Source organism: Stegodyphus dumicola, chromosome X2 (assembly GCF_044657685.1).
Source record: "Stegodyphus dumicola isolate Sdum_Otavi_A_Nest chromosome X2, ASM4465768v1".
Taxonomy (NCBI): domain Eukaryota; kingdom Metazoa; phylum Arthropoda; class Arachnida; order Araneae; family Eresidae; genus Stegodyphus; species Stegodyphus dumicola.
The window spans coordinates 160,435,733-160,451,356 of record NC_140781.1 but is presented as its reverse complement, the minus strand read 5'-3'; the positions used below and the strand labels follow the sequence as shown (position 1 = coordinate 160,451,356).

The 15,624-nt window shown below is 32.0% G+C and overlaps 1 protein-coding gene across 2 annotated transcripts in view; it reads right to left on the bottom strand.

Annotated features, from left to right (window-relative positions):
- LOC118201974 (calpain-5-like) overlaps positions 1-2,617 on the bottom strand; it is a 155,829-nt gene extending 153,212 nt beyond the window's left edge. For both annotated transcript variants that reach the window (XM_035374123.2, XM_085809711.1), the window contains exon 1: positions 2,472-2,617. The gene's annotated coding sequence lies outside the window, so the exon portion shown is untranslated. The remainder of the gene's footprint in view (positions 1-2,471) is intronic.
- Positions 2,618-15,624: the final 13,007 nt, after the last annotated feature.

Below are 15,624 nucleotides of genomic sequence, written 5' to 3'. Positions count from 1 at the left end.
TAATTTTAGTTTAGCTTATACCATCCGTTATACATTCAAGGCACATGCATAAATGTATTATGCGCACATGTAAAGGTATCATGTGCATGCATAAATGCATTATGCATTTACGCATGCACAGAAAGTTTGTAGCTTTGAGGTCCAGATTATACATCATTCCGGATTAAAGACTTTGTACTGCACTTCATTTCTTTTTTCAGATTTCCCCAAATTTTTTTTCAAAAACCTATCCCATTAGAAGTAAATTGACATTCATATATTCCCTACAAGGATTATACTCCATGCCAAAATAGGTATTCGCGTACCTGATCAGCTAGATTTTCATTGTGAAAATCAGTTTTTTTTTTTTTTTAATCAATTCTTTAGACTAGGTATGACGGTGAATCTTTGCATTATGGTAACTTGGCGATTTTTTGGCGACCTACCCTGCTACAGCAACCTGATAGTTTTGTTTTTGATGCCATTTTGTTTTCACGAAGTAAAGGAATTTTTTTTTTTTTTTTCCTTACTCAACATTTTTTCCAACAATCTGCTAGCCGAATTACACTTATACTAGAACTTTTATGGAACAAAAATGCTTAATCATGACGAAGATTAGGTGCGAAATTGGGAGAAAGTGAAGAATCGCAAACTGCTTGCCGCGTTTTTAAGAATTGCACATACACGGTATCCATGTACACATTGACCTATTTTCATTTAAAAAAACATCCCAGAATATCACAAAAATGGCATTGCGCACACTCTTGACTTTATCTATGTACACATCGACCTATTTTCACTTAAAAAGTCAAAGAAAATTTACCAAAATTCAATTCTTCTTACTTTTGTAAAAAGCGCCAAACAAATAAGAGGACGATTCTGCACTTTAGCAGCGAAATTGTTTCTAAGTGCTTATTAGCTAAAATCACGATCGGAATTTTCTGGAAAATGTCACATTACATGTCTCATGATCTCTCATTTCTCTGAGACAAAATAATCTGTGATTCGAACTGTGTACTTCTCAGATTATTGCTAAAGTCCTAGCTAGTAACCTTTATCGCCTTACCAAAATGTCGCCAAACTACCTGTTACCATATTCTAAAGATTAGCCATTATGACTTCTTTAGAGATCTTTAGGTAGGCTTCTTTAGACTAGGTATGAGTAACAGTTGCCGGATTAACGAAATTTCTGCAATGATAAACAGCCTGATACCCATACCTGCCTACGAATGAATACATGCACCATTCATCAGTCATAACAGTAGTTTCCTGTGCTACCAGAGTCGTAGCTAGGGTTTTCAGCGCCCAGGGACAACTGAAAATTCCGCGCCCCTTACTGCTTGCCAGGGATGGAAAACATTTAATTCTACAATGTTGTAACATCAGTTTGGCGCCCCTTGGATTCTGCGCCCGGGGACAGATGCCTCCTTCTAGCTACACCCCTGTGTGCTACGCGCTTCTTAATCAGCGGCATAAGAATCTCCACTGATCCGTTGTTTGCTGTGAACATATTTTCGATGAAGGCAATAATCCTTCCGAGATGCATCACTGCAGACAACTTCCTTAACAGAATGAAAACAATTATACCTATTCATACTTAAGAAATTCAAAAAGCATGGAAATCTAAAAAATTAACAATAAATAAGTGAAGAATAAATGACACGTGCAGAGTGTGATGCTACAATATACAAAATTATGAACAGCAATGTAAGGAACCATAAAACGATGTAAGAAGAGTGGTTCCTACCTCGGAACTTGCGAATCTGTTGGATTAAACTATTATCACCATTGTTGGCGGTGTTTACATTTACAGAATTCTTTGAGGAAGTGCTTCCTAATTTTAAATAGGGGAAAAAAGTCAGATTTAAAGATGTTTACAGAACAACTCTATTTAATCTCTTCCTATGATCCTTCAAATGTGATTTTAGACGGGATTAATTCTAATGCAAATAATATGTGTTTCTATAATTAAAAGATAGTAGAGAAGTCATCACTTGCTTTATAATTAATCAAAGACTCTTTAGTAACTAATTTGCCTACCTCATTATCCTTCCTTGAGCATAGCTCCATGTGATCTCATGCACTTAATTCAGATATTAAGTCTCACAGATACAACGACTTAAAGACAATCGTAAAATGTGTGTGTGTATATTAGCTTGCAGAATTTACATTCTCTCTACATACTAAGTTGATATTCTAAAAAAGTGCTACGTTTTATTGTGATAAAACTGCAGCTTAATCATATTACTCATTTATTTTGAAATCGCATGCTTCTTGATGAACAAACTAGCTCTTCATATCAAAACAGTTGCTCAATGGGAATCTCTACAATTTCATTACACACAGAAAAACTAGAAAATTATTAAATATATGCAACAAAAAACTGTAAAAAATAAATTAAGCTCATTTTAAGACAAATTTCAGAGACATCAAATGATACATGCTGCAAACATTGCAAATTCAAATAAACACTGATTAACTACAACGCTCACCTTTTTGAAATTTCAAAATAAGTATTCAGTGTGGACTAAACACGCTTTACTGATAATACAAAAGCTCTAATTCCACTTTGAGTACAGAAATACGATCATTACATGTGAATACTGTCAAAGTAGGAATTCGTTGTTGACAGGTTATCTTCACGAGAAAAAAGGGGGAAAAAATGGGAGGAGTTACGAGATTCTCTGGGTTGCATGAAGATCTACTAATAACTTTCTCGCCAAGTAATTTGGCTTCATTGGCTCATTCTTATTTCTGGAACTGTGGTTGAAGAGTGGTCTGTTTTTGATCCGTAAGTATGCTAAAATTCTATCGTAAATTTTTAATACCTTGTTTTCCAAATTTACACATTTTGCTTGATTAATTTGAAGTTGTTTGTTTTTAGATGTGCGCAATGGCAAATTTCAGGTTATTCGTCAAATAACCAAAGTTTCTATTTCTCTGATAAGTGTTTGCTTTATATCTTATATTTATTATTAAATATGAAAAGTAATTTTTGCATGCGTATGTTTTTTCATGCTCATTTTCTGTTTTATGTGCTGGTAGATTTCTGGCCGATTACCGTGTTTTTAGATAAATGTGCCATTTTCATTTAGGTAGTGTAGAGATTACTGTTTCCATTTTTTTTAAGTAACCACGAAAATTCTAACACATGTAAAAGCTTTACTAGTAAACTTTTGATTGAGGATATTTCAAGTAAATGTGCCATTCTTACTGAATTTGTGTAGAAGTTGCTCTTCTTTACGCCTTTTTTGAGCCAATATGTTAATTAGTTGTATTCTTTTAATGTGTTGTTTTGCAGATTAATGCAGTTTATTTGACAGATGTGTAATGCTGTTTGTTGAAAAATGCATTAGAACCAATGATGGTAAGATCTTGGCCTAGCAAATTGGTAAAATATTACCTACTCTTAATTACTGAATCATATTGTAGGATAAAATCTGCTGTTTATGTATGAAAATTTGTACCTTTATCTCTGATTATGTGGTATATGCCCAGAATTTCATTATTAATGATTGATTCATTAAAATTACTATTTTTAATTGTCTACTTTGTTTTGTGTTGCTGCTGCTAATTCTGCATTTTTTTTTTTTTTTTTTTTTTTGGAGTAGATATAAAAATTAATTCTTGTTTTTTCTTTCCCCCCCCCCTTCCATGTCTCTTTTTATTGTGCTAGTAAATTTCTGACTGAACTCATTTCAAGTTGAATGCGGTATTTTCTTTAGCTCATGTAGAGATTCATCAAGTTTTTGCTGGTAAATTTTTGAGAAAATTTCAAGTAAATGTGCCGTTTTTACTTAGTTTGCATAAAAATTGTTCTTCTTTATGCCTCTTTTGAATAAATATGTCAATTCTTGTTTGTATTATTTAATATGTTGTTTTGCATATTAACACAGTCTATTTAACAGATTGAGATGCGATTTGTTGAGAATATTCATTAAAACTAATGCGGGTAAGTTCTTGGCCTAACAGATTGGTAAAAGATTTTCTGATCTTAATTACTGAATTTTTTATTATATTCTAGGATAAAAGTCTGCTTTTTACGTGTGAAAATTTTTATTTTATCTGATTATGTGCCAAATTTAATGATTCTAGAAAAATGCCATTTCTGTGTGTAGCTAGTTCGTTGTTGCTGTTCATCATGCAGTTCTTTTGAATATGTATCAGTTTGAAAATTTATTCATACATGTGTATTTTTCTCATCCATTTTTGCTGTGCACTTTTCCTGTGAATATTATTTTTATTTAGTCTATATAGAATTTGCTCTTTGTACTTTTTTTGAATAAGTATGATAATTAGTTCTTGTTTGTGTTATTTTAATGCCCAACAATTCACTTTCGAATGTTTGTTAATTATAGAAGCTAATTTTACTTTCTGCTTTCAGTTTTTAACTCTGTATCTTTTATCCAGACATAAATAACATCTGCCTTTTCATTTCTAAACTTAAAATATCGCAGTCGGGAAAAGGTTTCAATTTGAAAGGTAGTGGCTTTTCTAATTGCAAGAATTTCTCTTCAGAATTATAATTAACATAAGCTGTGCATTCTCTGCTGAGTATTTCATTTTTCGAAAAGTCTAGTAGACCTTTTAAATCGAAATTTTAATCTTTAATTTTTTGGATATAATTAAGAACGAATTCATTTGGAAGCAATTTAAAAAATAAAGGCATTAAAATATTTCTGTATAAGTCAGTATATTTTTAATGTTGCCATGCAGTGTAAAAGCATCTCTACTTTCTCCAAGAAGTCTTGCTATTTTTCAGATTTCAAGGTTGACTTCTGTGCCTTGTTTTGCAGGTTAACATGCTTTATTTGATTGCATAGAAGTTAACTTTTCGTAAAAAGGCCTTAATTATAGTATCATTATTGGTAAATTTAAGGCTTAAACAGATTGGTGAAATGTTTGACCTTAACTACTGAATTCTGCTAATTATATGGGATATGCCCATAATTTAAATTTTCTCCTAGTAAATTGATCAGTTGGAACACAATGTGAAATGAATTTATTAAAGAGTATGTTTATTGCTGTATTCATAAATTTCCAGCCATGCATATCATTTAATAATTATTTGTTTTTAGGATAAAAAAAAAGTAGTAGCAGATGGTCCTACCAATTTGAATAAATATGGAATTTAGTTTTTAATAGTTTTATTTATTTCATGTAATTTATGATATTAAAGTATAAAGGCTATGCTCGTGGATTTTCTAGTAAAGGCAAGTTTCCAATCAATAGCAGTTTTTAGTGGTTGAGCTATGTATCCAGCATTTTTTTTAGTATGAAGACTAATCATACTAAAAAAATTTGAGCATTTTTTTCAAGTAAAAATCAGTGTGTTATAGCTGTGCCAGTATCATTCTGCATAATGACAAATGTTCATTAAATATGTTAGTGACATTTAAGTATTGGTTTTGATTATCATGCAATACTGAAACTAAATTCAGAATTTCATTATTGACAAAAAAAATTTTTTAATTCTGGGTATGAATGTCTGAGCATGTGTGTAAATTTTAAGTCATTCTGGATTTTCTTTCATTTGATTAATTTGTTAAACTTGCTGTTATCTGTGAAAAATTTTCCTATTGAACTTTACCTTTCATTTTAGTGGCACAGGTAATAATAGATTTTTAACCCAACAAAAATGAAAATTTCCAAGTGTGGCTATAGAGAGTATGCTCAAGTTCATAAAATAACTTCGTTTTTCTTTATCATCACCTTTCTGTACGAGAAGCTTTTCTGCAGCATACATTGACCACCCCTTTTCTATTATACAGTCAGAAGTCTTTAATCTGGACGTCCATAATCCGGAATGATCTATAATCTGGACCTCAAAGCTACAAACTTTCTGCGCATTCTCGTTTAATGTATAACGGACGGTATAAGCTAAGCTAAAATTATCTAATTCAGTTAATGTTGCAGATTGCGTTGTTCCTTAATCTTTTAATTGGATCCGGCTTATTATTTTTTGCGGACTGTTAGAGCAATTTTATAAAAGTAAGCTTGAACTTTAGTTTATGTCAAAAAGAATTTCTGATTCTGAAGTTGCCAAAGGATCTACAAAGCGAAAGCATGTTTTGATGTCCATCAAACAAAAAGTGGAATTGCTGCAAAAAATGTATAAAGGGCTGTTTCTCTAACCTTTCCAAAATCTGTTTATCAATTTTACACTGCTCTGCGGGGGGAGGAACATCACAGCGCGCCATGAACTGGAAGTTGATCTGTCAGCACTATCCTTATATTCAGGGCAGATGTTTTTATTTTATTCGGCTTATAATTCCTTGTTAAATGTAGTATTTCATCTCAATGTACTCTGTTTTTGATATGATTTAAATCAAATTTCTCTTCATTATATTATGGATACACATCAAATAGTTTTCTGATTGCAATTTTCTAATTTCGACTATGCGTAATGTATTCTTTACACATGCGTGCGTTGAAATGTTTAATAAAGTAAACAAATAAATATTAATTTTTTTGTATATTTTGATACCCTTTAGATCATAATTGCTCTTTATTTCATAAATTATCTTTTCATATTTTTAATGTTATGTTTTCTGCATGCCATCTTACCAGATTTAAATTGATGATCTGTAATCCGGAATCCGGAAGTCCCAACGAGTCCGGATTAAAGACTTTTGAGTGTAGTAATTTTAGAAATTTATCTGCATGTCTCCTGTGGACTTTTATTTAATAGATAACTAAAGCCAGTATGGAAATTAGGACATTTTTTATATTGAAGAATATTTCATTGCTGCCTACTCTCCTTTTTTTTAATTTTTAGTCTTAACAAAGGAAAATGTTTCTCAGAAATAAATGGAATGTATTTAATTAAACTTAAATTAGGCAAATTCCATTCCCTCAATCTCTAATGATTTTCAGAATTTTTAAATTCTATTTCATTTGAATTGTACTTTTTCTTGTTACATTTTATTGATGTTATTAAATTTCATTTGGTAAGTGGTCTTAATGTGTAGTCATTTCTAAATTTTTATATAAAGATTTAGAAAATGGAATTAGCCAAAGAATATAAGAATTAAATGTTAATATATTTTACAACAGAATTGAATTTCAAATAGTTCAATAATCTAGTCCATGTAAATTTGAACTGAATTTTAATTTGATTTTTCTATTAATTCATTACATTTATTTAGGCACCTAGAATGTGAACATGGTAAATAAAATGGCAAGTACCCATTCCTCAGTATATTTTGGTGGGGAAAAACTTCTGAAATTTATGTTCAGTTTGTAGTAATATTATTCAGTTAACTTCATATTTGTTTAGGAATTTCACAGGGTGGGTGATCTTCTGTGCAAGATACTGAGAAAATTTTGATATTCTTTATGCTAAGAATAATTTCAAGAATTAATAAATTTGTTTTTTTATATGATAGACTGATTATTCAAAGTAATATACACCAAGGTCACCTTGGATGATCAAGAGCTTGTATCATACATGCATATTAACTGTTATAGGATAGCTATGGACTTTGGTCCTTCAAATTGTTTTATTAATATATATACAGTATTCAAAGAACTACAAAAGGGTGGAATGTAGTGAATAAAACATTTTTGCTTCTGATAGAAGTGTACAATTGACTGAAAAATGTAACAGCCATCATTAAAATTCAACATCATTTGAGAGATCTTTCTTAAGTATCGTACATACTCTTAAAAAATGAAACTGTATATATAAATTTCTGGAATAATGTAACATATTAAAAGAAGATAAATTATGTATTGAAGTGAATTATGCATTCAGTATTCCAATAAATTTTCCATTTTATACATTCTTAAATCAATATAAGAATTATCAGTATTTTTAAAATCATTAGTGTAGGTGTTTTAGGAAAACTTTGGTTTAAATTCAGGCTTATATACTAAGAGTTCTGTTTTATGAAGCATAAGTATCTAATATTTGTTTTGCAATTAAGTTGAGCTCAAATCATTAAATGTGAATGACATAATAGAAAAAAAAAAATCAGAGTTATTTTAATGACTGTGATGATGATATGTTATCTCTTATCACAGGAAAATACTTGGTATTTTATTTCAAGAAAAAAAAAAAAAAACAGCTGGGATGTTCTGTGGAGCAAGGTTTTTAAATTTTTAAATCCTGTTCCTAGAGCAGACTTGCTAGTTCTTGGTTGTAGGTAAAGTTCAAATGGTATTTTAAGAACCTGAGGCTTAAAAAAAGCAGGGAATAAATAAAGGTTTATTTTTTATAGAAAAATTCATTTATATTTCATTAGTAGTTATTATATTGTGTGGCTATTCAATTTCTTCACTAAAACATTCTCCAGTACTTACATATTATCTCATCGACTGTGAAAGTTAGGGAGATGCTACCAAATTTCTGTTAGTTGTTCCTGTGAAACTCTGAAAACCTGACCCATTTTTATTTAACAAAAAATCAGTGTTCAACCTGCTTTGTAAAAAAGCTTTCATCAATTTCTATTAGTTTGTTTTGCCTTCCTGATTTTACTTGAAGCTCTGTTTAGAATGCTATGAGTGCAGACTTTCTGCAGGTAGTTTACTGTTTTGTTGAACATATTGTATATATTACGCTTTTTTATGTGATTTCATAACTTTCAAAGCAATCTGCTGCTGTAGAAGTATTTCCTAATTAAATTATTTTTAGCTTAAAATCGTACTGCATACTGTCAGGGTCGGATTTATGTATAAGCTACACGAGCTATAGCTGAGGGCCCCCACTTTCTTGGGGGGGGCCAAAAATTAAGATATAGTATAAATAATATTAAAATATATTACAGTACAAAGTCCATTATCCAGAATGATCTATAATCCGGACATCAAAGCCACAAACTTACACATGCGCTTAAAGCCAGTAAAGCGTTTACCCACGCGCAACTTCCGATAGCGAAGAAAGTAACAGAGAACGTTATTGAAAATGAAAAAATTTCGATTGACAAGTTAGTCGGTATTCTTGACACAGCAATTACAGGACTTAAACAGTGGAACTTTGTAACTGAACAAGGAATTATGTCTGTTTATAGAATTATAGAGAAAGTATTAGCACAAAAAACGAAACAACTTGCATTGAAAGAAATGTTTACTAAACAAATAAATATTAAGCTTTTTTTTTTGTAAATTTTGATATGGATTAGATCATAATTGCTCTTTATACCATAAATTACGGTTTCATATTTTTAATTGTATAATTTCTGCATGCCATCATACCAGATTTAAATTGATGATCTATAATCCGGAATAGCCAAAGTCCCGATGAGTCTAGATTACGGATTTTGTACTGTATAACAGACTTATAAAGGGACCCATATCTCAAATAGCTTAGGACCTTATTAAGTCTAAATATGGTTCTGCATACTGTTAAGCACGAAGTTGGAAGCAAAATGGTTTGTATATTTCTCGCTGCTTCTGGAATGAGAAATTTACTTTTGTAGGGTTTTTTTTTTTTTTTTTTTTTTTAATTTTAAACAGCTTTCCTGTATTTTCTTGTTTCCCACCTACAACTCCCTACCAAAATGATTTTTCAAAATCCCGTTATATATAAACGAGGTGGAACCAGTATTTAATAAGAAGCCTCAGGGAAAAATAATGACCACATCAATTTTTTTTCTTCTATGGAAGTTACTTCCGTGGAAGAGCTTAATTAATGCGTGTCTTCCTTTCTGGCCACGTCATTGCTTTAAGCTAAATCTTACTACGTTCAGCCGTATTGTTACGTGCCTGTTTGTATTCGCCAGTGAGGTTTAATTAAGGGCCAACTCTGTTAGTTATTTCTGTACAGCTTTTTCTAGTTTTTAGTTAGTTAGCATTAGTTTCTTATTTTCTATCTTAAGTTAAAGCCCAAGTGGAAACTTCATGTAAGCCCAGGATTGGCCAACTGTAAGTGGTCTCAAGTTAAATAAAAGGATATTTAAACCCTACTTTGGACTTGTCGCTCTAGACTTTTAGAAGTCAATGAATAGTCGCTACACAATTCTCAAGTATTCTAGATACCAAAGACAACCAATTTTACTAGAATCTTGTATCATTTATAGTGGAAAATTATATAGATCAGTATATAACTATTATGAAAATTTGAAAGCATCTGCAAGAAAATTGGAATGCAAAATACATTCATGTTTTATCAGGATAACGATTCTAAACATGCAGCCCTAAATGTTCACATGTGGTTTTCATACAACTGTCCAGAAGTTATCACAACTTCTTCCTTCATTTAGTCTTCAGACTTAAATCAAATTGAACATGTATTGAGAGTTGGAGAAAAGAATAAGTAAAGTAACATTTCTTCAAAAGTTCTATTTAAAGCTATTCTTGTGAAGGAATGGAACAACAGTTACTCAAAAAATATAGATAAATGCATGTGAAAAGTGTAACTTTAGCTAAAAGATATCTAACCATTATGAGTATTGAATGTCCCGTTATTTTATTAATTTATTTTATTTTTTTATTGACTCTTTCTTCAAAGTATTCGAATACTTATATGAGTTCATTTTCAAAACATTCTGAATATCTTTTCTTAACCAAAAACGCTTAGACTTTTTTTTTTTTTTTTTTTTTTTTCAAAATAAGGAACAGTAGTACATGTGAAAGAAAAGTCATTTTACTGATTATTATTAACTGATATTTGGAAATAAAATCAAAGAATGCAAGTGTTACAAAATTAATTTCATAGGTTTTTATAATTTCATGAGTTAAAATTGATATTTTAAATTTAAAAATACAAAAACATGAATATTTGTCTTATTCAAAACATGTTTGTAAGTGCAAGTATATATGTTTAAATGGCTGGCAGTTACATAAGGCATAAGAACTTTTAAAGACATACGATATGTTAAATTTCATATCTCAAAATAATTTACATTAATGTCATAGTAGAAAGACAATTTGACTGCACTATATGTGATTTCTTTAGGGTAATTAAAGAAAATTACACCACATGTGCTCTTTCCCACCTTTCCATCTTATTTTGCAAATAAATTGAGCAGAACGTAATTTTTTTGGCCATATGATACCTTCGGTATGACATACCAGGCTCTATCTAGTAATGCTGAAGTGGCACTTGTAGTAGTTCATTCAGGAGAAGGAAAATCTCGTAGAAGATTGAAGGGGGAAAATTGATCGCAATCAGGCATACTGGTGGTCCTGGTACGTACGATGAGACAACAGTTCAGTGATTCCTAACACAAATTGATTTTTATGTTATAATGTAACCTGCTTGTAAGCAAGATTTTTCTGAAGCACAAAATAAATATAACAGCACAGAAGGGCTAGAAGTATGTTGTCCCATAAGTATGTTGATAAGTATGTTTTTCATTCAATCTTAGCCATTTGGTTAGGTGAACGGATCAACAGATCATCATGGAGAGAGAGGAGGCTTTCAGAAGGACCGAGCAATGGTGTTTAAATCATACTATAGAATTACATCCATCTAATCTTATGCGTATTATGCAAAAACTAGAGGAAGAATATTACTCACTTAGAGATGTTCCCAATCAGTCCGAGGAATAATTAGCTTATCTTAATGATCTCAAAAATCAAATCGCAGCACTAAGCCAGTACGTTATTGAACTCAAACTGAGGATGAACCCACTACAGTCAAAAGTCGTTAGTTCGGACACCCATAATCCGGAATGATCTATAATCCGGACCTCAAAGCTACAAACTTTCTGCGCATGCGTCGCTTTGACGCATGCGCGTAAGAACTTTACGGCTGCGAATATGTGTGTGCGCGTGCGCAAAACACGTTTACGAATGCGCGTTTAATGTATAATGGACGGTATAAGCTAAGCTAAAATTATCTAATTCAGTTAATGTTGCAGATTGCGTTGTTCCTTAATCTTCGAATTGGATTCGGCTTATTATTTTTTGCAGACTGTTAGAGCAATTTTATAAAAGTAAGCTTGAAATTTCGATTATGTCAAATAGAATTTCTGATATATATTTACTAATATGTAAAGGATCTACAAAGCGAAAATATGTTTCGAAGTCTATTAAACAAAAAGTGGAATTGCTGCAAAAAATGGATAAAGGCATATCCTTTGTTTATCTAAACTTTAACGTTTGTTTATCTTTAACGCTGCGGCGCGCAATGAATTGGCAGTTGATCTGTCAGCACTATCCTTATCTTCAGCACAGATGTTTTTATTTTATTTGGCTTATAATTCCTTACTAAATGTAGTATTTCATCTCGATGTACTCCGTCTTTGATATGATTTAAATCAAATTCCTCGTCATTATAATTTGCTTCTGATAGCAAAGAAAGTGACAGAGGTTATTGAAAACGAAAAAATTTCGATTGACAAATTAGTCGGTATTCTCGACACAGCAATTATAGGACTTGAACAGCGGAACTTTGTAACTGAACAAGAAATTATGTCTGTTTATAGAAGTAAAGAGAATATATTATCACATAAAAAACGAAGCAACTTAAACAGCTTACATTGAAAGAAATGTTTAATAAAATAAATAAATATTAAGCTTTTTTTTTTTGTAAATTTTGATACCATTAGATCATAATTGTTCATTATTTCATAAATTACGGTTTCATATTTTTAATTTTATAATTTCTGCATGCCATCTTACCAGATTTAAACTGATGATCTATAATCCGGAAAAATCGATAATCCGGAATCGGCGAGGTCCCGACGAATCCGGATTAAGGACTTTTAACTGTAATTACTCCCAGCTACCATGGAAACTAATAAATCTACCGAATCTACTAACGCTAAAATTAAGCGTAAGAAAAACATAACGGATAAAGAAGGTTTTACTACACCTCGCATAACACATAAACGCACTCTTTCAAACGCAGAGATTAATGAGCCAGCACAGAAAAATAAATTCCAGGAATTAAATCTCGAAGAAAATATGTATTCTACTAGCAAGCAGGGTGATTTTATAACCCCAACAAAAACGGCAGGGCATATCCCCCTCCCACTGTCCTAGGCGACTGGGACAAATTAAAAGATGCTATTGAAGAAAAGTTACAAATCAAAAAATTCCGCGGAAATTTATCCGGTGGAACTCTTAGCATCAGAGTTTACGACTCTGAACATTACAGAATGATCATCGATTTTTTAGATAAACTTGAACTCCCCTACCATACTTTTAAAATGAACATCGAGAAACCCATTAAAGCTATAATCGAGAAACTGCCAAAGACTGCTAATATTGAACGTATCAAATCTGAAATAAAAGAAATGGAAATACCCATCCAAAAAAACCGTCAAATCACTCATGTTATTGAGGGGAAAATTATCCATTTACCTGTATACTTAGCTGAATGCACCCGCAATAAAGAAGGTAAAGCTATATATGACATAAAGAAATTAAGAGGACTCGACGTGTTCGTGGAAACCTTACAAATCTCGCCCTGGCCCCATGCAATGCCATAAGTGCCAGCGGTACGGGCATACACAGAATCGCCGCAAATACAAAGCATGCTGTTTAAAATGTACAAAACCTCACGAGACCTATACTTGCTCCCAAACAAAAAATGATGAAGATAAACCTCCAGTCTGTGCCCTCTTGCGGAGCAGATCACATTTCTTCTTTTAAAGGTTGCCCTAAGTACCCACTTAATATACAGAAACAGATTGAAGAAATTAGCCAAAATAGAAGCGACGAAGAATCAATTCCATTACGACAAAAATGAATTCCCGGCCTCAATCCGAAGGAGATCCCTAAACATAGTCCTGCCTGGCAACAGCCATCCAGAGATGAAAACCAACCGAAAGGATAAAAAACTAGCCAATTAGAATTTTATGAGAGGTTAAAGTTACAAATTAAAAATTTCTTCTAAAAATTTTAAAATGCTAAAGGAATATTTGAAAAATTAGAGGTCGGCATAGCCGTTTTTGATTATCTGTCAAATATTGATTATGAATTTTAAGCCGATTCATAATATTCCTAATCTTATTTCAGCTACCAAAAGCTTTATAAAAATTAATTTCTTCAATGCTAACGGTATCCGTAAGCAACAACCTCAGCTCATCTCTTATTAGGGGATGGATAAACATGTAGTGGTAAAGGCTATCGGGTTGAACATCACTTAACAAATGATGATCTCCGATCTCCGACTTCCAAAAACATGACATTGATGTCATGTTAGTCAATGAAACACATCTTCGAGCTCATGACAAATTCAGAATTCATGGCTATCAGAGAGGATAGACCCCCACAACAGAGGAGGTGAAAATGCTATCATAATTAAAAGCCATAATAAAGCCACTAAATTATCAAAAAACGTAAAGCCAAGGCTTTGATAATATCTCAAATGAAGGGCTACAGGCACTGCCTAACAGATGTATAGTACTTATCACCAATATTTTCAACGCATGCATTCGTCACTGCTATTTTCCCTTTCAGTGGAAGCATTCAATAATTATTAACATCTTGAAACCTGGAAAAGACCTTAAATATGCCAAAAATTATAGACCCATCAGCCTGTTACCGGCTCTCTGCAAAGTTTTTGAACGTGTCATCAGTACAAGACTTACCAAATTGGCATTGATAGGAACCAATTTGGTTTCCGAAAGGGACACTGTACTACTCATCAGATACTCCACCTGGTAGAATTTATCGCCCAAGAATTTAGAAAAAAGAATGGAGTAGCAGCATGCTTTCTCGATTTTGAGAAGGCATTTGACATAGTCTGGCATGCTTGGCTTACTCCACAAATTGTCAAATTTCCTTTTGCCTAATAGCTTCATTAAACTTACCTACTCTTACCTCTACTGTCGCACGTTTCAAGTAAAGATGTGGAGAAATTCTCTCATCAAGAAAGAGATTTTCCGAGACGTCCCTCAAGAGTCTGTTTTAGGACCGAAATATTTTAATATTTTTATAAATGACATGCCTGTCCCACTACACTCAAGTATTTATAAATATGCGGACAATACAGTTATCTTAACCAGCTCTAGAAATCCACAAAATGGTCTTGACAAACTCCAAATGCAAGCTAATCTAATCAACAAATATTGTGAAATTAGGAAAATTAAACTTAACGCAGAAAATTGTTGTGTTGTTTTATATCGCAGATATAGAAAAAAATTTCCAGTTAATTCCAATATTAAAATAGATAATTCACCTGTTCCAGTAGCAAACTCATATAAATACCTAGGAGTGTACGTCGACAAAGCTTTAAATTTCAAGGACCATATCCAGGATACCATCAATAAAGCTAATGCAGCATTTATGTCTCTTTACTCCCTGCTTTGAAGGAAATCTAAATTAAATCTGAATACTAAGAGAAATCTTTATATCACCCTCATCAGACCAATTCTACTCTATGGAGTTCCTGTATGGGCAACTGCCGGATAAATTGAACGCTAGAAAAGAAACGTCTTACCTAATAAGATTCTCTGTAGCATAACAATTGCACCTTGGTTTGTGCGGAACGCGCAAATCCATAAGGATTTAAAGATTCTCCCGATTTATGATCAAATACTAACTACAGCACACAACTTCTTTGAAAAACTGAAAAACTCACAATACCTAGCCATTAAAGAACCCACAGATAAAAAACCGCGAACTATAAATCATAATGCATTATGCTGGTAGTGTACAGTGTATATCTTTTATTTCTACTTATTTTACGTATCTTATTACTCTTCATTACTCAAGATCAGTTTACGTTATGGACTATGCTCTGACAAAGCT